Below are 26,268 nucleotides of genomic sequence, written 5' to 3'. Positions count from 1 at the left end.
TCACCATGCCTCCAAACATTCCATATTTACCCTCCATTTGAATATTCATACTGCCTTCTATTTCTGGAATGATGCCTGGAATAATGTTTTCTCTTTTTTCAGCTTTTCAAATCCTGCCTATCTCTCAGAACCCAATTCAAATTTCGTTTTCCTCTTACAGCAACCAAAAATGATGATTTCCTTTTTTGCTGAATGCTGATAGAGCTGTTTTACAGTTTCAGTGTTTAATTATACACTGCTTTTTATTGTCACCTAGTATGACTGCTAGTGCAGGAGGGCAGTTCTGAGTTTTATCGTTACCTGAATCTTTCACAGCTTCAAGCGGTTCTTAGTTTACTCGATAAATACTTACTGAATTAATAAGTGAAAAACTGCTCTTTAAAATGGGTGAGACAGCATCTTTTAAAATTATTCACATTCTTTAATAACTTATAAGCCCCAGAATCCATAACCAATTTTATCTAGTGGAATTGACATTTAATTTTTTTTTATTTTACAAAAGAAAGAAAAATGAAAGGCCAAAGATGTGGTAATGAAACCAGCTTATTTTCCTGTACTAATTCTATTCAAAATGTTCTGTTCAGTTAAAAGATATGATATCTTTGGACTTTCTGTGGAAGTTTCTAAAGAAGCCAGTTGCTATGGGGATTGTGAAGAGAAAAAATTAAAAAATATGATCAATTTATGCAAATGAAGCTACCATGTCTAAACCTGGAAGAGGTTTGTGAGGAATGGAGGAGGTTCTCGGAAAGAAGAACAAATGAATTGTTAGGGGGAACATGTTATGGTTGTGGAAGTCAAGACACAGCTAAAATGGATGTTTATTTTCTTCAAGGAGAAACTGTGTGTTTACTAATAATAAGGAGGAACAAAAGAAAAGTTAAAATCAGAGGGCTGGAGAGATCAAATGGTTTTCTCCTTACCTACAACAGACAAGCACTTAGAAAGAAAACTTACATATGAGTCAAAGCCAGTAGTGGAAAAGGAGGCTGCTGAGACTTTGAACCAAACCAAATCAGTGGCTTTTACTGTTTTATACCCCTCTACCACTCTTAAGTATGTGAGTGCTGCCATTATAGAAATAAAAAGTCCATGATTGTTCTTACAGGACAGTTATGTATTTGTAGCTATCCTCATATTTATTATTTGTAGTCAGTTTTGTAGACATTACAATACATTTTGCCTTTGGAGAATTTTTTCCTGTTACAACTTTATGATAGAAACAAACAAGCAAAACCTCTGCTCTCTTAGATTACTACCTGTTTGCTGTGAAAAATCAATGGCAGGTAGTGTAGGTTGATGGTGAAATTTTAATTCTGTTGCTGGTTCTGAGTCCTTCTTTGGTGTTCTTGCCACAGTTGGAAATTCCTGGCCTAGAAGACATGGACAAGCCAGGGCAGGGTTTGTCCTGACAAAACTGAACAATTAAAAGAAAGAAATGAGGGTTTTCTTTTTGAAGTCCTGTAAGGTATAAAAGGAAAAGAGAACAAGCAATACAGTTTGATGATAGAAGAAAAGACTCAAGTAGATATTAGATTCCTTTGATTAAAAAATTCCATTTTTCAAATTACAGTGTATTACAAAATAATATATTTTATTGTATCCAATACAAAAATATAGAATTGTACTAAGTAGAGAAATGAAAATCTTACCTGCTTCAGGTCACCAGCTCCCCATTCCTCAGAAGAAACTTCTTTAAAATCCTTGGCTTTAAAAGTTTGCAATAGAAAAATACTCTTTAAATAAATTTTATGTATGTTGAGTTGTTTTAAGAAATGTATCTGTTTCTGATATTAAGAAGGTATTGCAAAAATGTCATAATCTCTTCTTTCTTAAATAGTTTTTGTCTGTTTCTTTGTTTTGTTCTTGTTTTTCTGGTTTATGAAAAAGTTTGTCCATGACTTACTACCACCATTAGGTGGCAGCCTAAATTGCAACCCCTTAAGCAGTCAGTTCATCCATGGCATTGAGTTATATGAAATTCATCTGACAAGTGACAACTTTGAGCAGATATTTTTAAAGGGAGAGTTGAATAAATTTTTCCTCTTGTTCCTAATGAGAGAGAGAGAAAGAAAGAGGAGGGGGGAGAGGCTCCTGCCCATTTACTCTCAATCACTCAAGAGCCTCTGAACCCTCTTAACTCTGTGAAGATCAAATAAGATAACAACATACATGAAAACACCTTACCAAATATACAGTTATGCAGATGCGAAAGATGGTTATTATTACAGTGTGGATGCAGGTTGCTTTTGGATGCTTTTTAAATGGAGTTGTCCCTGTGAATTAAAAAAAAAATGAACCTAGATCTGTAAAAACTATTGCATATATTTATTTATTTTTAAAAAATTCTCTTAAAACCAAATCTAAGTAAAATTTCATCATACTTCTGGGCTGGCAGGAATTAAATTTAAATACTTATTAGTGCTCTCCTGTCCCAAACATTGTGCAAAGATTCAGGATCTTGAACGAGGCCAAACCATAGTGAAGATCATGGCTCTGGTTATTGATCATTGGATTTCCCTGGATAATATGAAGATGGCCATTGGCCAGCTGTCTTGGTCCTGTGGGATTCTGCTGCTCCACCATTTCCGGTCCCTGCTTGGTGTTCAGGAATCACTGAAAGGACTGAGGGCCAAGCACTCAACCTCTCTGGGTGCACTACACAGATACCCACTTGTCTTGCAATGTTCTGTGTCTCCCTGGAGTTTCTGAATCTTGACCTCTTTCCAATATTGAGAAACCTTTTCTCTTCCCTTTTGCTGTTGTAGAAGGTAGTCCAGCTCTCCCATCTACCTCTAGTCCACATGGACATACCTCTTCAGTGAGTGCAGACATTTATTTACAAGAGTCAGGAAGAACTGTAGAACCCAAGCAGCTTATGTTCTGTGCCCTTTAAGATATTAAGGCTTTTGGTGCATTCTTGGAACTATTGAGGTGTACATAGAGCAAAAGAAAAACCAAGGATTCAAAAATTTATTTTACCTGGTGGTATGCAGATGTTTTCTCCTGGCTTCAGGGGGGCAGTTTTGATGAGTGCACTCCAGGTGGTGTGTGTCCTTTTATCTGCGTGAACAGAGCACACAACATTATCTTCTTTATTTTTTTGGGGTGTACATAGACTAAAGAACTGTTTTTCTTTTTTCATCCAGCTGCTATAATTTCAATACAAGAGAAAAAGGAAAGCAGTTCTTCATTAACTCTAAAAAGCAACAGTAGTTTATAATTTACAGTTATGATAAATACTCCTTTAACATTAGTGATCATTGCTTTTCTGAGCTGGTTATTGTATTTGGATCTTTATAGCAACATTCAAACTATGAGGAAGCTAAGTTGTTTTTTATTTGTGTTGCTTAGGAGTGGGTGTTGGGAACCATTAGTTTTGTTGATTAAGTTATCAGAAATTAATTGCTGTAAGTTAAATGCATAGCTGTTTGGAATTTAGTAGCTAAAATTTTAAGGATAGAAAATGTTAAGATTTTTTTTAATATGGAAAATTTAAAAAATATTCAAAAGTACAAAGATAAGTCTAATTGGCACTCGTATACTTACCAACCAGTTTAAGTATGAGCCCATTGCCTGTTTTGTTTTATTTTTGTCCCCTCAGTCTCCTTCTCTCCTTTCCTCTTCCAGTTATTTTGAAGCCAATCCCAGCCGTCATATAATTTATCCGTAAATATTGCAGTGGATATCTTGAAATGGTAAAGGACTTAAAAAATTAGTATAATCACAATTTTTCACAGTGCTATTGTCACTCTTAAAAGTTAATGATGAAAGAACACTTTATATTCTTATTCTCATCATTTATCTTGTCTCCTTATTTAAAATTTAATATTGAATTTATGTCAATAGGAGTTCCTGTTGTGGCTCAATGGGTTAAGAACCCAACTAGTATCATGAGGATGTAGGTTTGATTCCTGGCCACAGGCTACTACAGGCTGTGGTGTAGGTTGCAGATGCGGTTTGGATTCTGCATTGCTGTGACTGTGGTGTAGACTGGCAGCTGCAGCTCTGATTCGATCCCTAGCCTGGGAACTTCCACATGCTGCAGGTGTGGCCCTAAAAATAAATAAATAAATAAATAAATAATGTCAATGGCATAAATTTTCACGTACTAATGTATACTGAAGAATATTGTGGATATGTTAAGTGAAAAAAATAGAATAATTTTTATAACATTCAATTTCTATTTTAAAAGATTATAAAAATGACATATATTTCTGTTTAAACATATAAAAGAATAGAAACATACCTCAAAGCAAGAACAGTTGTTACTTTTAAAGTAAGAATAATCACAGTTGTTATTGGAGACGGATATAGGACTCTCACTTTTAACTTGTTCTTTAGTATTTTTAATTTTATAAAATATATGTGTATTACTTTTGGAATAAGTCTTTCCAAAAATAATTCATGAAAGGAAGAACTTAAATGATGTCAGAGTGAGAAACATTCTCAGATCAGGATGTCCTGTCCAAATATTGTCCCTCAGTTGGATAATCTTACTCCTGAGAGTAGCAGCTGGCCATGCATACAGTGTTAGCCATGTGCCAGACACTTTGACAGATGCATTCAATCTGATTACTTGTTTCTCACCCTAACCCTTACAGGTGGGTACTCCCATTTTATAGACTAAGAAACATGGTATGGAGCAGTTAAATAGCTTGCCAGAGTTTGGTAGAGGTTGACCAGGCTTCGAAGTGAGGTGCTGGGACTGCCCTGTTCATACATCACACTCATTCCACTTCACTTGGATCTGAAGGTCTCACTGTTATAGAATGAGTTTTGTTATTTCAGTTCATACTTCTTTTGACTCTTTTATTGCTTAATGTCCACATTAGCTTTAACTATTTTACTGCATTTTCTTTTCTTTTACTATAGACTCTAGTAGCTCAGACAAGACACAGGAGTAATTCTTCTCATTTTCCCCCTTGTCTATAGAATCTGACTGGCCTGAAGGACTAAGGGGAGGAACAATCCCCCCAAAATTTCATGCTTTTCTGATATGAGAAAAATTTAAATAACAGGCAGGTGGTTCTTGTCATAAAGCTCTTCTTTATTTACCTATTCCATAAGCATAGGACAAAGAGATTACAAGTGTATGGGAATAGAAGTGCCTAGCATTTTTATTTGGGATACATTTCAGGTCACAGATGTAAACAAGCTATAACTATCTTTTTAAAAACGTTGTTGTGGATTGGTCCTTGTGTAATGTAGCTCATTTATGTTTCACAACTTTACCTTGACCTTCACAATGCTTTGGGTGTTTTCACGTCATTTTGTTGCTGTCATTCAGGAATAATATATTAACTTTATTATTTAACATAAAAAATGCAATAGGAAAACAAAATAGCCTATATAACAAAGTACCTACAAACACATACTCTGATACTTAAATTATTTTTATATTCAAAGCATTATTGTATCACTTACCTCCTGGTGATACTTAAGACATTATTGAGTACCCTAAAGAAGACTCTAACGTAAAGAAAACTGATCCTTAGAAAAATTTGCTGAAATTACTCAAGCGGTTTTTTTAAGATGAGTGTTTTGAAATTCTCTATCCTTTGTACTCCTTGGCTCTATCCATCCTGTCAGGGGGCCATGGGAGCTTCATGGATTTTGAGAAAAAACCCCTGGCAGACAGTCTTCCAGAACTTAGACCACTTGATGTCCCTCTTTACACACAGTGAAAAAGTACAGCATGTATGAACTACTTCACACACTGCAGGAAAATACTGTCCAATCCAGCTTGTTTTGTTTATCAAAGTAAGATACAAGACTTTAATCATTTAGATTTAAAATTTCACTCTTCAGATAAGCTGAATAGTAGGTCATTCTAGTGGGCAGTTCACAGTGTTTGGTGAAATAAGTTTAACATTCATTCTTCTGCACATGTGTGGCTCTACCCTGTGTCTCTGGATACTTGAAACATATTTTGAGGAATCTTACAAATACTTATAATTATGTTTGGTGAGATGGTTTAAAATAATTCAATTCTCACTCCTTTAAAAAGTCCAGACAGGAGGAGGATTTTTTGTTCTGAAGGGGGAAGAGTTTTCCACTGCTTAGTGTCAAGAAATGTTGTACATGCTTTGAAAGATCTTTAGTTAATTCAGAAGCCACACTGTAGGAAACCCAGTTCTGTAACCTGCCCTCTAAGTGGGTTTAACATGAGTGTCTGGGGCAATTCATAAATTTAGGTCTGGCCAACTGCAACTTTATTCCTCCAAGATGTATTTTTCTTGTGACTTAAACACCATGGTTGGCTTTTTACTTATGTCTTACTCTGGATTATCTTGCAGTTGTTGCTAGAAAGTGAGTGTCTAGACATGGGTATCTGATTTTGTGATTAATGTAACTGTAATATAAAGCATTTGGCGAAGGAAGATTCTGTAAGGTCATGGCTTTCATGGTATTTTAAGTGTCAGGGCTGGAAATTCTCTTAAAGATCTCTACTCACCTCTTTAACTTATTTAGGAAACTGCAGCTCCAACAAAGTTAAGCAACTAGTGGCAATTCTAGAACTAGAGAGGTCATATTGAACCATGGTTAAGTGTTTTGGCTCTGAAGTCCCATAGTCTGCTTCTGCCACTTAGCAGCTGTGTGACCTTGTGCCAGTTCTGTCACCTCTCTGTGCCTCAGTTTCCACCTTTGAAAATGGGATAATAATAGTACATAGTTTGTAGGGCTGTGATTAAGATTGCATAAATGAGTATGAGTTAAACATTTAGCCAGTTCCTGGTACATAGTGAGTACTGAATAAATGCTGTTAGAATGTGTGATTCTTACCTCTCAGTTGATTGCATTATAGTTGTGCTTCTTTGTCACTTCTGACATCCCTTAAATACATTTAGTATAGCTTTAAAATATTTTATTAGTGTTATTTCTCATTAGAATTGATTAAATCTTTTAGAAAAGAACATATATTTCACAAGTATCATAACTTTTTTTCCATGTGAGAGATGGCCATGTAATAAATGAAGAATTTGGAAATAAATGAAAAAATTAAATGATGTGTTTAAGTATATTCTGATAGTACTTTGTATTATAAAGTACTTTTTAATGCACCCACAATTCCTAATTTATATAAACAATTGACCACTTTATTGGCTCATTAGATAAAATGAGCCCAACTAACCAACCCAAACTTATTACAAATGCACATCTGGAATGTGAAACTGTTACAGGAAGTTCTTTGGAACTGAAATTTCCAGTAAAGAGAGTCCTTGATTTTTCAATAAAAAAGGAAATATCTGTTTTAAGTTCATGTAGATAGTATGGATTTAGCAATGGTTTGTTCTTCAATTATAATCACTTAACTGCCTTTTAAAGAGAGATTCATGTGTTTGCAGCTTTTTATGAAGACCTACTGCTATAGTAAAAATGGTTAATCTTATATCTTTGATACTGTCCACCAGTTAAACTGTTGGTGTTAGCTCTATGCTTTAGCCATGTGTAGTGAGTTAAGATCAATTTCTATTCTTATTAGCTGTTTGTGGGAGACACTTTAGGCTGCCTATCTCAGTAACCTTGTTTCTTGCTAGTAAGATCCTACTTTGCCTCAAATATTGGGTGACCATGTGTGTTAGGGGAAGTTGGAATTCCCCTCAGCTTTGAGTAGTCTAAACCAAATATTCTGATTCTAATTATTACATGGGGTTAGACGTGGGTTTGTGATGTACTTTTGGCCAATGCATGCTGAGAGTGGAGCCTTTGGGGAGGAGGGTGCTTCTGGATAAAAGTTACACATAGAAGGAAGCACGTATGCCTTTGATGGTTGTCATCTTTATAGGGTTCCTGGAATTGCAAAAGGTGTTTTAGGAACTTGAGAAGGACCAGCCTCAGGGGACAAGCCAACATGCTTACATTGGCAGAGTAGACAGATAGAAAGGGCCTGGGTCTTTTCTCCCTCTCTCTCTCTCTTTTTTCTTTTTCTTTTTTCTTTTTTTTAGGGCCTCACCTATGGCATATGGATGTTCTCAGGTTAGGGCTTGAATCAGAGCTGCAGCTGCTGGTCTACGCTACAGGTGCAGCAGTGCTGGAGCTGAGCAAAATCTGTGACCTACACAGCAGCTTGCTACAGTGCCGGATTCCTAACCCACTCAGCAAGGCCAGGGGTCAAACCTGCATTGTCATGGATACTAGTTGAGTTCTTAGCTGGCTGAGCCAAGGCAGGAACTCCTGGGGCCTTCTTGATGTTGGTGAATTACCCACTGAACTCACCCTGGAGCTACTCTATCTTTGGACTTCTTGTTTTGTGAAATAATGAAAGTCATTGTTTGAGCCAATTTTAGTCAGTCATCTACTATTTTCAGTGTAAAAATGCTAACTGATACAGTGTAAAGTCATGTAAGTATAATTCTGATATCTATGTATTCTTTGATTGTAGTTGCCAGAATGAACTCAAGTGGGAAAATGGCTCAGCAGGACCAGGCATACATAGCACAGACCACTTCTGTAGTTTCACTTGCCATTGACCTCTAGATAATTGTAAGTATTTATATTTGTATTAACCAGTGACATTTCTTTATACCTCGAGTTAGTGTTTTAGGCATAATCATGTGGATATTAAATTATAAAATTATTAACCTCATGGGGACCCATTTTTGCTGCAGTTTCCTTTCCTCTCTTAACTTTCTTTGGTTACCATCATTCCAGGGCCATCCTGAATGTGAGATTACTTCAGTCAGTGTAAGGAATGATGTAGACCTTTTGTTACATGAACATGGCCATATCCTTTGAACTGACATACTGTTTTCATAACAAAATGCTTAATTTAGATATCTTAAAGTTAACTTTTCTCCTTTTTTAAAAAAGTCTTAAGCACAGAATCATGCACTAGCAACTGTAGATTGAGAAGCCTGAAATACCTGAATTGGGATTAGTGTTGTGATACATGAAACAAAAAATAACTTGACATATATCTCAGATATATTTAATTTTTCTGCTGGATGACTATTATACATAATTGATTAATGTAAATCACCAGCATTGCAATTTATAGGAGCCTTATAAAATAAATACAGTTGGATAATGATCACGTCTATAGGGAGTTCTTACCACCTTTGGGAAATCTTCCTCAATTAATTTCATTCCTGAATAAGACTCTTCATTTTGGCTCCTCCCTTTACACACTCTTACTGTTGTAGTTACTGACAGAATAGCATCCTCCTGTACTATGTGAGTAACTCTTAAGGTGGTTTAATCAAGACATTTCTTACTGGACCCATTAGCCTCCAGACCACGGGTGAAGACGATGGGGGTTTCAGTTAAGGGTGACAGTGTGTTTTCATGTATTTTATCAGTCATCTCAGCAAAGCAAACTGTGAGTGAGCTGCACAGATGGGGCATGGGACCTATTCAGAGAGACCCTTAGGAAAGTCCCCAGGTGAAACCTGGATCCTTGGCATTGCTGTGTAGTGATTTCTTATTTCTTTGTTAAATAGACTAATAGATTATGATCATCATTCTTAATCAAAGAACTAAACTCCTATTCCCTTTTCTAGTTAGGCTTCTATATGTTTTCAATGAGATAAAAAAGAAACATCTGCATAAAGCTTAAGAAATAATCTGCATCTGCTTAAAGCCTATTAATTGAGAACATTTGCTTGTCAGCACTTTTTAGTAGGTATGTTTGTAGAGACTGGGAAGAAACTCTTCTTTTCCCTTCCATGTAAGGCCAAACAAATATGTGAAGGATGTCACTGTGTGTTTCCAATTTCTGTCCAAGTAAAACCTTTTTCAGGACTTGGTCTACTTTGTGGGAAACCTTCCTCAATTCAGTCCTTACAGAAACTCACCTGTAGGGGTGAAACATCTTTTCCTTCTCTGCTTCACTCTCTAATTGAGCATTGCCAGCTTTGGGTGATTAGATTTTTTTCACTTTTAGGCAGAATGGTGAAAGTGGTATGGATAATATTGAGATATTGTTTGGCAGGAAATCATTTGAAATCATTTGACAGGAAGTAAAAAGCATGTGAGTATCTTCTGGCATCCTGAAATACTCTCTCCATCTTGATATAAAGAATTAAAGTACAGTTAATGCTAGAGATGAGAGACATCTCTGATTTTGGAGTATACTGGAACAGGCAGTAAAAAATCTGTCTTTGATGACATTCATGAGGCCCACAACCTCAGATTAGTGTTGACTCACTAGCTCTTTTGGGAAATAAGAATGTGAATATTTTTGGAGGCCCAAAGGTTTATGTAGCTGCTGTGTTAGAATCTCTAAGTTTGACGGCTTTTTGTTGCATCCTACACAAAGTGAAATAATAAAGTCTTTTTGAAAATTTTCGTATGTCTGATTTGTATTAAGGAATGCCAAGAAAACTGCACAGACAAAGTGGTCACTAGGTCAGCCCCTCTGTCCTTTGAGAGAAACTTCTTCAAGTGCTGAAGACTTTCAAGTTCTGTGTTTGACTTCAGTAAGGGAGGTGAAATTCCAATGTAGTGACACATAAAGCCTCCTCTATTTCTGTAATGGATAACATTCATTTGCATATTTCAGAGCATTCTTACATATTTTACAAGTGTTTTTGGTCCAGTTTCTACTCTGTAACATAAGCCCCTTTTTAGAACAGATATTTGGTATCTGATTCTGTTGTATTCTTGCACATGAACAACACTAAAAAATGCAGGGATTCAGTAAATCCTGATAACTTGCCAGTTTTAACTAGTAGGTAAGATACTTCCTTAAAGGTTACAAAAAACTTTCACAATTAGCGGGAGTGGTCTTAAACTTTTTTTCTTAAGAAATACCTTTAGGGAAGGATGTCTAAACATTTTAGCTGTCTTGGTAGCATTCTTCCTATGATTTCCACTTCTTAAAAAAGGTAACACAGGAGTTTCTGTTATGGCTCAGTGGTTAACCAATCTGACTAGTATCCATGACTTGGGTTCAATCCCTGGCCTTACCCAGTGGGTTAAGGATCTGGTGTTGCCATGAGCTGTGGTGTAGGTCAAAGACGTGGCTTGGATCCCATATTGTTGTGGCTGTGGTGTAGGCCAGCAGCTGCAGGTCCAATTCAACCCCTAGCCTGGGAACCTCTATATGCCACTGGTGCAGCCCTAAAGAGACTAAAGACAAAAACAGACAAATGAAAACATATAAAAAAGAAATTTAAAGAAAGGTAACCACACATAACTTAAGTACTTTAGCTACTACTGTCATCATCTAGTCTATTAAGCACATAATTGTCCAATATACATTTTCTTTTATACATCTCAGTGGACTCTATCTTACTTCCTGTTTTGTTTTTCAGGCTCTCTTTATTGTTAGTTTAGATGCCAATTTTCCTGCCCAGTCAAGTAAGATGTAATGTATAGCATGGAGACCAGGTCTTTGGGGCCTCAGGACTTCTCTTTCTCCTGGTTTCATTTGATCCATTATTTGCCTTGATCTCTAGATTCCACACCTGACGTACAATTATCATTTAATGGCAACAGTGAAGCCTATAGTCTCAAAGAGATTCAGGTACTCAAAACTGCAGCTGAAGGAAGAAGCAAATGTACCAAAATAGATATATCTGCCTTGGTTAATGAAGATCACAGAAGGAAATACTTTTTTCCCTGTCTGTGGAAGTACTTGGGTTTTTAGTACTGATGCTATTAATCAGTCTGTCCTAGAACAGAAACAGTTGCAAATATGTAATATAGAGTATCCATGGGATAGAAAACAAACCTTTAAGCCAGTGTTTTGTTTTTTTTTTTTCCCTCCGAAGTTGGAAAATGTTGCCAGCCTGTTTTTGATGTAATTGAAAATGTTTAGAAGCTTTCCTGGAAGCTGATTAATATATCAAAATCAAAAAAAGCAATTTTGAGTCTAATTTTGTTTGTTTACTGTGTAATACAGGATTCTTGGCTTTGAAATTTTGCCATGCAGGGTGAAAAATGACTGTCAGTGTGAAACAAAGTAGTCTATTGAAAAGAACATTGTGTCTAATAGAGAACAGCTGATACCAGGCCCTCTGTATGGTATCTGGAATTGCACTGTCTTAATTAGTCTGATTGATCCTTGTGGGTGAAGGAGAGAGTTCAGATTTGGCCAAGAGTGCGGGTGAGGGTTCTTATGCTGCACACACCTCTTGGTGCAGGAATCCCAGGGTAGGCAGTTGGTGGGGAGGCACTCTTGGTCCAAGCTGGAGGAACCAAGTTAGATTGGGACTTGATAAGCTGCACAAACTAGAGCAGGCTCACAAAGGTGGAAGTGCTATCATCAGGGAAGGATTAGGAGGGCTTGGAGTTTTACTATGCCCCAAGAAGCTTTTCCAAGGCCTTTATGATTTTCTCAACCTAAATGAATTGAAATAGTTACTTATATTTTAGTTCTCAGCTTTGGAAGAAGAGGCCATTTTTAAAGAAAACTTGCTTCGATAGAAAAAAAAAAATTGAGTGAACTCTATCCCAAAGTTTCTGTATATTTGTTTAAAAGTTTAGTACTCAGGAGTTCCCATTATGGCTCAGAGGGTTACAAACCCAACTAGTATCCATGGAGATGCAGGTTCAATCCCTGGCTTCGTGCAATAGGTTAAGGATCTGGCATTGCTGTGAGCTGTGGTGTAGGTCTCAGATGCAGCTCGAATCTAGTGTTGCTGTGGCTGAGGTGTAGCTAGCAGCTGTAGCTCTGATTCAACCTCTAACCTGGGAAATTTCCATGTGCCACTAGTGCAGCCCAAAAAAGCAAAAAAAAAAAAAAAAAAAAAAAAAAAAAAGTACTCAAAGAGAAAATGCCTTCCCCTAGAGTGATTTTATAAATTTGCTTTTCTGGGAAAATCCCAATTTCAAATATTTTCCTTATTTCAGTCTTTGTCTCAAACTCAAAATTTTGATTCTGATAGTATATCTGCTGGACTGTTTCAAACCCAGAAGCAACACAAAAGTCTTTTAGGACCACAGGTCTTGGTTTGGAGTTCAGAAAATAATGTTACTGTAAGTAGGGGGTGATATAACAAAGAAACACAAAATCAACTAAAGTTCACACCGCTTTGGGTAGATACTAAAATATCTGGGCCAGGCTGTCATGTAGCCAGCCTCTGCTTGAATATCTCCTCTGATAGACTGGGGGTTCATAGCTCAGAAGACAGCTAATTGTTAATAAGTTTTATATCTCTTGCCAAACGTATTTCATCAGGATCAGCAGACTGTCTTCTGTTTGTTGGGATGGTCCTTCAGATGGGCAGGTGGCTACTTTATCCCCATGAGTCTCCTCTCCCAGGCCAAGCATCATGAAGCCCTTTAATCCTTTTGCTTATAATGAGATTTTCACTGTTCTAGGGGCCTTAACACTCTATTTTGGCTGTAGTTTTCCTGATCGAGCTTCTGAAGAATAGAACTGAATCCCTTCTCCCTGTTGAAGGTCTTTGATAATACAGTTTAATATAATTTTAGTTCATTGGACAACTGCACCTTAATTTTGATTTGTACTGAGCTTGTGGTTAATGGATACCTCTTTGTCCCTTTCAAATTAATGGGTACCTCCCCTATTACTTTCTCCCCACACCATGTGCCTATGCATTTGATTCTTAAGATTGGTGTATGGTACTTTACCCTCTACCTAATATATATGTTATTTTAACTCTGACCTGCCATTCAAATGTGTCAAACTCTTGTAAAATCTTGATTTTTAAATCTAATGTACTGGCTTTCCTGCCAGCTGCAAATTTAAGTAGATTTCCTATGTAAGTGGTAGTATTGTGTTAATCATAGTATTGTGAAAAAGCTTGCACTTTACAGTGAGACAATCTTGGTTTTTAATCCTAGCCTTCTATATCTGCTGTCTGATGTTGGCTTAAGTTTCCCCAAACCCAGTTTTCTCACACCAAAATGAAGATGATAATAATTTCTACCTCTTAGGTTTGTTGTGTGCATTCACAATAATTTAAGTACCTAGCACTGAGTAGGTACTTGGTAGTAATAATAATAGCAAATGTTGGTATTTGCTATTACTTGGTAGTAATAATAATAGCAAATATTTTGGTGACATGGACTCAGAATCAATTCTTGTATTTTCTTTCTCCTTATCTCAAAGTTAATATTTTAGATAGGGTTAAGGACAGAGCCTTAGAGCTTCTTGAGACCATTCCTTGGTTGGCATTCATTAATTAGACAAATATTATTGAGAAATAAATATTGATTGAACACAGGTCTGTTTCAGTACTATGTAGAGATTAGGGTTATAGAGGTTAAAAACAACAACAACAACAACAAAAAAAAAACCAGCAAAATCCCTGTCCTCATGGAGCTGACCTTTAAAAGGTCAGGGCTACTATATAATGTAGTGACATCATTCACATAGAGGTTTTGGGGTCTGCAAGAGGAGATAGATGTACATACAGACAGACATACACACATCTCATAGCATGTATAATACAATGTCAGACAGTGGTAAGAGCTAGAATACATAATGAGACATCAGCTAATTGCAAGAACTCTGTAGAACAATAAAATAAGGTACTCAGGATGTGATAGGGAGCAGATGCTATCTTAGATGATTAGAGAAGACCTCTCTAAGGTGGAGACATTGGGGAGAGTCCTGTTGGAGGAAGGCAGTGAGGTATGCAACTCTCTGGAGGGAAAAGTTCTAGCTAGAAGGCTATTGATTCATAAATTCAAGTGTTTTTGGTATGAATGATCAACTAGACATTTATTTTCTTAAAACAAGGTCTTACCCATAAGGTGCCAAGAATTTTAAGAGACTCAGTAAATATTCTTGCTCTACTTAATATAAACGACAGATTGGTCTGAGCTCGTTTGGGGGCTTTGGAGAGGCACGAGATTTGTATTCCCTTGTTCATATGAAGGCTTTTCTCTCTCTGAAGTTTCTCTCTGAGAAAATACACAGCTTCATGGAATGTAAGGCAAAGGGGACTCCAACAGACAGCCAGATCACCTGAATCAACTCTGGTCACCCATAGGGTTATAGGAGCCTTAGCTTACTCTCACATCCCTCGTGGTGTGGATGGCATTCCCACTTTGACTAAAAAGTCAAAAAAAAAAAAAAGTTTTTGACCCACTAAAAAGAAGCATGCAGCATGTTTATTAGTTTTCCCTGGTAAGTTTGTCCTGTTTTCTAGTGATTACTACTTCCTTTCCTAAGGGAACACAAATTGTCCATCTAATTATTTTAGAGTATTACCGTGTTTCAAATTCAGTCCTGTGTATCTGTACATTATGGAATACACCTTTTTTTCCACCTTGTGTTGAAAAATTGGAATACCATTGCCCCAGTACCTTTTCTGTTCTCTGTCATCCCTTAAAGATTACTGACAATGATGCTTAGATTACATCTGCGAAGTCTCTCCATACTCTGGGATGCAGTTTGTTTAGGCCAGGGGACTTGAACTCATTTAAAACAGCAAGATGGTCTCTTGCTATATCACCTTACTTATCTCATACTTCAATTCCTTCTAAACTACATTTATTCAACCGTCCTGAGTTTAAAGATTATTCTCCTTGATAAAGAAGGTGGAAATACAACAGCAGTTGAGATATATGACTTTCCCTTTGTTCTCTGTTAATGTTATATCATGTGCCCCAAGCAGTGTGTGTTTCTTAGGTTCATCCTTTTTTACCATGATTGTAGCTGATAAGGGGTGTGTATGTTTCTGAGTCTGTGGATGAAAGGCTTAAGTATATTTCACATAAATGTTTTTCATTACAGTGCATTGAGGGATTAACTCCTCTTTCATGTTCTTTCTTTCTTTCTTTTTTTAAATCATGTTCTTTCAGTGCAGTACTCCTGTGCACAGTTTCTCTTGTTTTAGCATGCACTTATGAGTGAGGACTCTGGAACCACACAAATCTAAGAGCAAACCCTGACTGTTCTACTTCCTAGAGCAATGAAGCCATGACCAGGCTGTTTAACCTCTCTGAACCTGATTTGCCTCACCTGTAAAATAGAGGTAATAATGCTTACCTCCTAGGACTCAATGATTTAATACACATAACGGGCATAGGATAGTGTTTGGCACATAGTAGGTGCTTATCACCACCACCATCACCACCACCATCATTTCTAATGTATTCCTATCATCTTTCAAATATATTTTTAAAAGTCTGGCCTCATCAGAGAGCTTCCTGGTCAGCCACAGTTTGTCTTGTGGTTAGGGCTCATTATGTTCAATTTTTGTATCTTGTATTTCTGTGTATACCATCCCAGACAGTGAGAATTTTTATAAATGATGATGTGGGGTTCTCTAAGACCATGAATCATCAAAGAAAGTTTAAATTACATTTAGCGTACTAATGGCATTAGCAAAATAAATGGATGAATGAATGAGTGAATGAATGAATGAATTTTCTTTTTAGGACTGCACCTGTGGCACATGGAAGTTCCTAGACTAGGGGTTGAATTGGAGCTGCAGCTGCCAGCCTATGCCATAGCCACAGCAATGCCAGATTTGAGCTGTGTCTGTGACCTACACCACAGCTCACAGCAACACCGGATTCTTAACCTACTGAGTGAAGTCAGGGATCGAACCCGCATCCTCATGGATACTAGTCAGGTTTGTAACCTGCTGAGCCACAATGGGAACTCTAAATGGATGAATTTTTTATAAAGACTGTCATTTGAGTCTGGTTTGAAATTTTAAAAAAGGACTTTCTTCCTAGTCAAGGAGTCTAGGTAACCAGTACACCTATTTACAAGCCTTTTGGTTTGAAATTTAAAAAAAGAACTTTCTTCCTAATCAGGGAGTCTAGGTAACCAGTACACCTATTTCCAAGCCTTCTGGCTTAGTCTGAATACTAAAGGAAAACTTACCTTGGTCCCAGATGAGGCCAAACAAATCCATAACACCTCATGGGAATCCTAAAATATTGTTTCATAACAGCATAAAATGGTAAACTTGGAATTGCCATGGGAATCCTGAGCTCTCAGACCTTTGGACCATGCTAGGGACTTGGGTGGAAGCTTTGATAGAATTTGATTAGTTGCCGTATGGAAGCACTTTGCATTCCCCTGCCTTTATGTTTTCTTGACGGATTTCCTTTGCATACCAGTCATCACGTTTCTGGCATTTTCTGATAGGAGAAAGAACTAAACCTACTTAACTCAGACTTTTCTTTCTTGGAGGTCTCCATTCTATAGGATACGGACGTGTTGGAAACTTAGAGAAGCAGCCCCTGCCTGAGTGGGGAGGGTTCTGTGGTAGTGTGGTGATGCCTGTGATGGGTGGGTAAATCTGCCTAATTGGGAAGTAGTATTAGCTCGTCCTTCTATGCCCAAACATCAAGCCAAATTCTCAAGTCAGCTTTATCAGTAAGAATGATAAAGCTCAAGCTTTGATCTCTATTTGTCTTCTTTGTCTTGTTTTTCAATATATTCTTAACTTGAGAGCTTGATATCATTTATTGATCCTTTCATACCTCAAATGATGCAAACAGTAAGAGTAAAGGTAAGCAGTATTTATTACCTCCTTTCTTTACATGTAACCAAGATATGAACCAAGACTGTCTTTAAGCAGCCCATGCAAAAATGACCCAATTGACTTTTCCCTGGGAAGACCTACCCTTATTTCTCCCTTTCATCAGGGTCATACAGACAAATAAATCTAGAAACGTGTGATGAAAAAGGAGCTGTTGGCAACACCTAGGCAGAGGGAAAACCTAGATTGAGCTGATTGGAAAATTACTTTCAGAGCCTGAGTGGGAGGCTCTTTTTTTTAGAATAGGAGGTAATGGAGTGTCACTGTCCTGGGGAAAAGGGAAAGTTTGAGTACCATCAAGGTCAGAGGTCATGTAGAGGCACAAAAACTAACTTTGAAAGTTTCTTAATATTGTCTATACACAAATCCATGCAGTGCCTAGATACATTTTTAGTGTCCTCTTAACAAATGCATACCAAGCTTCATCCTTGCTGAGCTAGAGAGAGTTACAGAGTAGACTGGAGAGTAGAGGTAAAGCAAAAGGTGGCTTGGCTATACAGGAAATTGGATGGATGTGAAGAACCCAAGAAATAGGGCGGGTTTAAAAACTGGTTAATGAGCATAATTCAAGCAGGTTGACTAGAAGAGCAAACTATGGAAGGGCTATCTATGCAGGACCTTCCAGGGGTAGGAGGAAATGAGCAGAGGGGAAATTAAGAGTTCTTCAAATGAAGAATCAAGCACTCTGGTGAACCGCAAAGTTAATTCTAGGAAAGCAGGAAGTTATTGAATATTCTTGAGGATTGGAATGAGATTGTTTCTCCGAGAGGCCAGATACCAGACTTGGATCTAAATCCAAAATTCCTGAACTCTTTATTTTTTTTTAATTTTTTTATTTTTAAAAGTACCCAAGGGGAAGTTCGATGTGCCTATTTTGATTTTGTTTGGTTTATTTATTTTTATTTTTTATTTAAAAAATTTTTTTCCCACTGTACAGCATGGGGATCAAGTTATCCTTACATATATACATTTTTTTCCTCACCCTTTGTTCTGTTGCAATATGGTATCTAGACATACTTCTCAATGCTACTCAGGAGGATCTCCTTGTAAATCTATTCTAAGTTGTATCTGATAAGCCCAAGCTCCCGATCCCCCCCACTCCCTCCCTCTCCTGTCCGGCAGCCTCAAGTCTGTTTTCCAAGTCCATGATTTTCTTTTCTATGGAGATGTTCATTTGTGCTGGATATTAGATTCCAGTTATAAGTGATATCATATGGTATTTGTCTTTGTCTTTCTGGCTCATTTCACTCAGTATGAGATTCTCTAGTTCCATCTATGTTGCTGCAAATGGCATTATGTCATTCTTTTTTATGGCTGAGTAGTGTTCCATTGTGTATATATACCACATCTTCCGAATCCAATCATCTGTTGGTGGACATTTGGGTTGTTTCCATGTCCTGGCTATTGTGAATAGTGCTGCAATGAACATGCGGGTGCATGTGTCTCTTTTAAGTAGAGTTTTGTCCGGATATATGCCCAAGAGTGGGATTGCGGGGTCATATGAAAGTTCTATGTATAGATTTCTAAGGTATCTCCAAACTGTTCTCCACAGTGGCTGTGCCAGTTTACATTCCCACCACCAGTGCAGGAGGGTTCCCTTTTCTCCACAACCCCTCCGGGACTTCTGAACTCTTTTTTGATCAATTGCTCTATGCCCATGACTGTGCTGTGAACTGGTTAAAAAAAAAAGCAGTGATCCAAAATGACCTAATTCTTGCACTCATGGGGCTTACATTCTGGTGAGAGGTAGGGCCAATTAAAAAGTTGCAAGTCCTCCATGGCACAGGGTGTCATGACATCACAGAAGCTGTAACTGATCCGGTAGCTGGGAAGTAGGTTAGGAAACTTTGGAGAAAGTTTCGTCTAAGCTGAAACCTGAGAAACAGGTCAGAGATAGGTAATCAAGGAAGAGCATTTAAGGCAAAATTTGTAGGAGAGAGCAATGCTTGGGGATGAGTGAGGAGGAGCTTCAGAGTTAGGCACTCAGAAAGCTGCAAGGGGGTCCACATCATTCTCCAGGTACTTTTTATAAATGGTCACTTTGCCTGAGGTTTGAGTCTGCAGAAAAATTTAAAATGGGCCTTGGCAAGGTCCTTTGGTGTCTGTTCCTTGGGATAGGGCAATAAAAAGTGGCATTGATTGGGGCTGCAGGCAAGTAGAGTGGATGTTGTCAAGATTCTCTGGATGCTGAGGCAATGGGCAGAGGGACAGCATGCCACTAAGTCCAGAATAAAGAATTGTACTGCATAGGAAATTGAACCTTGTGCATGGCCAGAAAAAAAAAGACAATTTAGTTTTATATGTTACATTTTAATAATAGTCATTTGTAACTGCATAATGAAATTTGTGAACAAAAGTTCATTTCCAGAAGAATAATCTCTAACTGATATGCAATGCCTCAGTAGGATTTGTCCAGGTTTTAATTTTAGTTTGAATAAATAATGTAAGATACTAGGCTGGTGAGATAAAAGGAAATCTTTGTACTTTCATCTCTCCATGATGGAAATAATAACTACTTTATTTCAAAACAAGTTTCCAATTAGTTTCTGTGAAATATTATTATCCCCTTTTTCCAGATACTGTAGCTCATTTTGAAACTTAATTTTGATAATACATAAACATTTCTGAAACTTACTCTACAGGAATAACAGTTATATTTGGAGTTGAGCTGTAACTGTATTATTCGGATCTGCTCCAAATAATAGTAAGAATAATAAAAGAGAATAATAAAGTAATCTTGTTTCATGGCTATTCATGACCTGGCATGGACTTACATTTATCCTAGAGTATAGATCAAGGCCATTTCATCCAAAGTTGTTCAGTGGACTTTTTTTCTTCAAGAGTAGTTATGTTTCATTTGAGGCTATACATCATCTTCTCCCATTTAAAGAGGTGATATTTTTAAAATGATTAATGTACTCTTTTAAAAAACACAATTGAGCATTAACTGTTTACTAGACACTGGGCTGGGCACTGGGGTTTGTGTGGTGAATCAGGCAACTGTGACCTTTTTTTCTGAGGTGCTTACAGGTTAGAGGTACTTGAGGAATTCTTTTTTTTTTTTTTTTTTTTTTTGTCTTTTTGCCTTTTCGAGGGCCGCTTCCATGGCATATGAAGATTCCCAGGCTAGGGATCTAATCGGAGCTGTAGCCACCGGCCTACGCCAGAGCCACAGCAACAAGGGATCTGAGCTGCGTCTGCAACCTAGACCACAGGTCAAGGCAATGCCAGATCTTTAATCCACTGAGCGAGGCCAGGGATCGAACCCGCAACCTCATGGTTCCTAGTAGATTCATCAACCACTGCGCCAGGACGGGAACTCCAAGGTAGTTGAGGAATTCTGAGGGCACTTAGTGGGCAGAGATTTCCCCCTAGATCCTGCAGAAATAAAGACCACGCATTTCCTGTGTGGTTACTGGGCTAAGAACCTGAAAAGTATCCATGAGGATGCGGATTCGATCCCTGGCTTCATTCAGTGCGTTAAGGATCTGGTGTAGGTCACAGATGCTGCTCAGATCCAGCCTTAATGTGGTGTGGTGTAGGCCAGCGGCCACGGCTCCTCTTTGACCCCTAGCCTGGGAACTTCCATATGCTGAGAGTGTGGCCCTAAAAAGACCAAAAAATTAAATAAATAAATAAAGAGCACACATTTTAATTTATATTTTAAATCAGGACCTGACTATTATATGTGAATCATTCCAGGTGGATAAACTGAGGCACAGATTATTCAGGCTCAAATCATTTGTAATAACGTGATGATTTCAGTTAAGAGATTGGCCCCCTAATGAGTTCTTGTTAGGCCCCATAAGCTCACTTTTCTACAATTGCAGTGTACTGTTCGCTCTGTATTTCTTCCCTCAATGTAGAGAGGCAGGCTGGTGATGCTATTTTTCAGATGAAGAAAGCAAGGCAGGAAAAATTTACCCAAGGCCACTTAATCACTTTTATGGAGGAGCCAGAATCACAACTCCTACCCTTTGAGTTTCCAGGCTGTTGCCTAGCTACCGAACCTCCCTGCCTCTTCTACTGCACAGTAGCTGAGCAGGCACTTAATAATCATAATTGATGGTGCTGGCTAAAAGGGAGAGCTCAGAGTGATTCTGGGAGTTTGTTTTCACATACCAATGAATTTTATTCTTCCTGTGGTCAATAACCTCTACTCGTTTGTTTTAGATAGCATTTCTGTCTTAGTCCACAATGTAGCTTTCTTATCTACATTGATGATTTCTTTTTTCTCTTTCTCAGCTATTCTTTCTGGGGGAATACAGTTGCTGTCTATAGGTATTACTATATTAAAAACAAAAACAACCCAATGTCTGCCCTAGGGCTTCCCAGAGAAGAGTCTCACTATAGCAGTTTAAAGAAACAGAATGCAATTAAGTAAAAGTTAAATTCTGCCAGAAAGTAACACTTCTGCTCCTTAAAGTATTAGCTTCATTAATTAATTATTTATGTAAAGAATATTTGAGCACCTATTTGTTCCAGGTACTAGTGGGAATGAAAAGATGAATTTGTATATGCTTTCAGTTATGATTTGTTGAATGCTTAGCATATGCCAAATCTATTCTGATGCTGGAGATTCTGTAATTTTCCTCATATTGCTTATAGTCTAGAGGGAGTCAGACAGTCTGAAATGATCCCACAAACAGATAATTGCAACTTTCATATATGTCTCAAAGGAGGAGTTCATGGAGCTGTGAGCACCCATTATTACCACAGTTTGGACAGTCGGGGAAGGCTTCCCAGAGAAAGTGACCCTAGAGTTGAGTTCTGATGAATCGGTAGAGGAAAGTGCACAAAGAGGGAAGGAAAGAGTGTTCCCAGTATAGGGAAAAACATGTTCAAAGGCCTTGTGATGGGCAGGAACACGTGGAGTCCAGGGTCTATAAGACGAGTGTGGTTTGAATGAAGTCAGGGGTGAGAAGGAGCTGGAAGTGGTAGGTAGAAACTAGACCATGCATGGTGTCCGGTACTTGTATTGTGCCTTGTTACAGCCTCTGTCTTGTTCCAGCCAAGGCTTTGAGGACCAGTGCTATACTCGTTCCCACTGATCTTGTGCTAACCTCATTCCAAGTGTGCCTGGAGCTTCTCTGGTCCCCGGGGCCTGAGGCTCTTGCAGGATGGCACTGGCAGTCACATGCGAGCACCTCAGAAGTTTCAAGTCAGCACCCATAGCGCAACTCTCATCCATTGGTAGGATGAGATAAAAGTCTTCCAGTAAATGTTCCTCCCCTTTGTCTCTGGTAGAAATACATTCCCCACAGTCTCTCAGAAGTTCCTGACGGTATTGATCATGGTTTGCTTACACCAGTGGTCAGATTGCTCATTCATGTTCTCCTTCTCTATTTCACTCACTTTCCTATATTCATAACTCCTGCTCCCTGGGGTCACTCTCCAGATGAAACCGGGCAGGTAAATCTTTGTGTCCTGTTGTTTGAGGGGAAGTCAGACAGTGACACCATGTTGAGGAGTTTGATGTTTTCTCTTTGTCTTAAAAGCAATTATTGAGTGTTTTAAACAGAATGGTGACATTAACACTTTAACATTTCAAAGAGATCATTTTGGGTTGCAATGTGGAAAATAGTAGAGCAGTTAGTGGTTTGTACTACAAGTAAACATAGGATAGAATGGGAACGACAAACATTGGAAAGATATAGACAGATTTGAGAAATATTGAGGACCTCTAATTGACAGGACTTGGTGGCAGATTGGATATGGCAGGTGAGGGAGAAAGAGATATTAGAAATGATTCCTGAGTATCTGACTTTTTTAGCTAGATGGATGATGATGCTGTTCACTGAGCTGATGGAGTCTGGAATATCAGATGTACAGGAGGGAGTCTCTGTGAAGGTTCTTTATAATCCAAGTTACAGAAAACCCAATATAAGCTTGCTTAAACAAAAAGACAACTAGTTGACTAATAGCAGTGGGGAAAAAAAGGTAAACTGGCTATAAGAATAGCTTATTTAAGGGCCAAATAATATGACAAAGATCAGTCTCTCTTGGCTTTGCTTCTTTTGGTTACCTTTGGCCACTTAGGGAAGCAAGATGACTGCATGCTCATACCACCACGTACCGGAAGAAAGCTTTTCTCTCCAGGAGCCCTAGCTAAGGAAGGCATCCTGTCACTTATTTGCCCTGAATGGATTATATGCCCATGGTCCAAGAGACACCCTGCCCAGGGGCATGGGATATGTGGATTGGTTTATGTTAATTACTGTCTATCCCTGGAGCTGTGAATGAGGATGAGGTCAGTCTTGTGGAGATCAGATTGGCCAATAGTGGAAGGGGTGAAGTTCTTAAAGGAAATTAGGGCATCGTTGCTGTAAGAATATGGAAAGTGGGTGCTGAGAAGGTAACCAAAATTCTCATTACCAGGGAGAAAGTTCCTGAATTTTGTTTTGAAATATGTTTGAGGTGCTTTAAGACATTCAAGAGATGATGGATGCATGGGCTTAATCTCAGAGGGGAGTTCTGGGCTGGACACACCTTGGGAGTATTTATATAAAAGTTATCATAGAAACTAAGGAAGTAATGGATAAAATCAACTAAGGGGGAGGATTATACACTGAGAAGAGAGGAGAAGACCAAAGACCTAGTATTGAAGGATTCCAACATTGAATTGTAATTCTTCTAGGTAAGGGAGAATTGACCTAAAAATAGAAGAAGGAATAGCCAGAGAGCTAAGAAGAAATCCTGGAGGACTCATTTAATAAAGAATAAAATGTGACAATAATAGCTGCCTTCTTGGAATCCATAGTCCAGAAATCAGACTTGAGTTCAAAACTGATGGTAATTTCATTCCAACAAGTTAAGTGTAATGTTGGAGGTAGGAACCCTTAGCACACCCAGTGGGAGCACAAAGGAGAGAATGGCTGATTGTTCCTGGGGGTAGGAGGGATCATGTGAGAAATCTTGAAAGATGAACAAGATTTTTCCAGTTGGAAAAGGAAAATGCTACAGGTCCACATTGAATTTACATGGGAGATTGAGGAAAGAATCAGAACTAAGAGAGGGTAACCTAAAGAATGAGCACTTTAGGAAGCAGGCAAGGACCAAGTAAGGGTTTGTTGGCTAAGGGAGAAAAGCTGAAGGTATCATATAGGTTATGTTTATGGATGGCTGTTTATCTTACGGCTTGAGTGTATCACTTCAGCACTTAAAAAAGCAACTTGACTGGCCTTTATCCTGGATTGACCAGTTGGTTGATATATTCTGTGTGTGTGTTGCATTAGAAAGACAGACTCTAAGTTTTTTTTATAAGGTTGATATTGACTTGTTTTCTCTTACTTCCAAAGTGAGGACGGGAAGAACAATGGTTACATTTCAATACAAGTGATTTAAGGTAGACTTTTAGGAAGTTTTCTTATCAGTGCCATTTATTTTACATGTCTGCATCAGCTTTCCACTTGATAGGCTTAGTCGATGATAAAAGTCAAAGAAAGGGAGACTGTACAACTAACAAGAAAAACCAACAACTGAAATAACTAAAATCTTTTGGGAAAGTACATCTGGAGCAGTCACCACATTTCCAAATAGCAAGGGACCTGTTCCCAGAAGACTTATGATTTAGGGAGCTGGGTCTTAGGATAGGGCATGCTTCCCATGCATTCCTGGTAGAGGATAGCTGTGATAGGCAGATAAAAATGGCCTCTCAGGAGTTCCCATTGTGGCTCACTGGTAACCAACCTGACTAGTATCCATGAGGACACAAGTTCCATCCCCAGCCTTACTCAGTGGGTTAAGGATCCAGCATTGTTGTGAGCTGCGGTGTAGGCAGGCAGCTGCAGCTACAGCTCCGATTCAGACTCCCAGCCTGGGAACTTCCATGTGCCGCCAATGCGGCCCTACAAAGACAAAGAAAAAAAAAAATGCCGTCTCAAAAATGTCCACATCCTAATTCTTGGAACCTATAACTATATTACATTACATGGCAAGGAAGTATTTAGGTTGTAGATGAAATTGAAGTTGTTAATCAACTGACTTTAAGATAGGGAACTCATTTTGGATTATCCTAGCAGGCTTCATTTGCATTTTTTTTTTTTGTTTTTGTCTTTTTAGGGCCATACCTGCAGTGTATGGAAGTTCTCAGGTTAGGGGTTGAATTGGAGCTGTAGCCACTGGCCTACACCACAGCCACAGCAATGCAGGATCCAAGCCGCATCTGCAACCTATACCACAGCTCACAGCATCACTGGATCCTTAACCCACTGAGCAAGGCCAGGGATCAAACCCACGTCCTCATGAATACTAGTTGGGTTCGTACCACTGAGCCATGACTAACTCCACGGGTTTTATTTTAAATCATAGGGCTACTTTAAAGTGGAGGAAGAAGACAGAAGAGGGAGTTAGAGAAAGATTTGAAGATGCTATGATGCTTATTTTGAAGGTGGGGGTTGGGGCCATGAATCAAGGAATGCAGGTATCCTCTGGAAGCTGGAAAAGTCAGGGAAGCAGATTCTCTCCTAGAGGCTCCAGAAAGGAAGGCTGCAGCTCTGCAGACACCTTGGTTGTTTTGCACCAGCAGTCATTTTGGACTTGGGACCTGCAGAACTATAAGATCATAAATTTGTGTTGTTTTAAGCCACTAAATTTGTGGTTATATGTTATAGCAGTACGGGAAATGAAATGGTGGCCGAGATGGTTTAATGAATGGTAGGCAGTCAGTTTTCTTCTGAGATAGACAAGTGAGGTGGAAGTAGGGGAGGCTTCAGACTCAAGATTGTATTACTACCTTTCTTTTATTAATTTTTTTTGTCTTTTTGCTTTTTCTTGAGCCACTCCTGCAGCATATGGAGGTTCCCAGGCTAGGGGTCTAATCAGAGCTGTAGCCACCAACCTACACCAG

At 38.4% G+C, this 26,268-nt stretch overlaps 1 protein-coding gene across 26 annotated transcripts in view; it reads left to right on the top strand.

Annotated features, from left to right (window-relative positions):
- The window catches only part of CDH13 (cadherin 13), a 1,446,594-nt gene that overhangs the window by 7,798 nt on the left and 1,412,528 nt on the right, over positions 1-26,268 (top strand). For 15 of the 26 annotated variants that reach the window (XM_084957935.1, XM_084957950.1, XM_084957932.1 and 12 more), the window contains exon 2: positions 8,387-8,487. The exons of the other annotated variants lie outside the window; for them this stretch is intronic. The gene's annotated coding sequence lies outside the window, so the exon portion shown is untranslated. The remainder of the gene's footprint in view (positions 1-8,386; positions 8,488-26,268) is intronic. 26 annotated transcript variants of the gene reach the window in all.

Source organism: Sus scrofa, chromosome 6 (genome assembly GCF_054392235.1).
Source record: "Sus scrofa isolate SSC_HxYL_T2T_F1_AM1 chromosome 6, Sscrofa_HxYL_maternal_Yorkshire_Landrace_v2.0, whole genome shotgun sequence".
NCBI lineage: Eukaryota > Metazoa > Chordata > Mammalia > Artiodactyla > Suidae > Sus > Sus scrofa.
The sequence above is the reverse complement of the archived record's forward strand: the minus strand, read 5'-3'. Positions and strand labels throughout refer to the sequence as shown.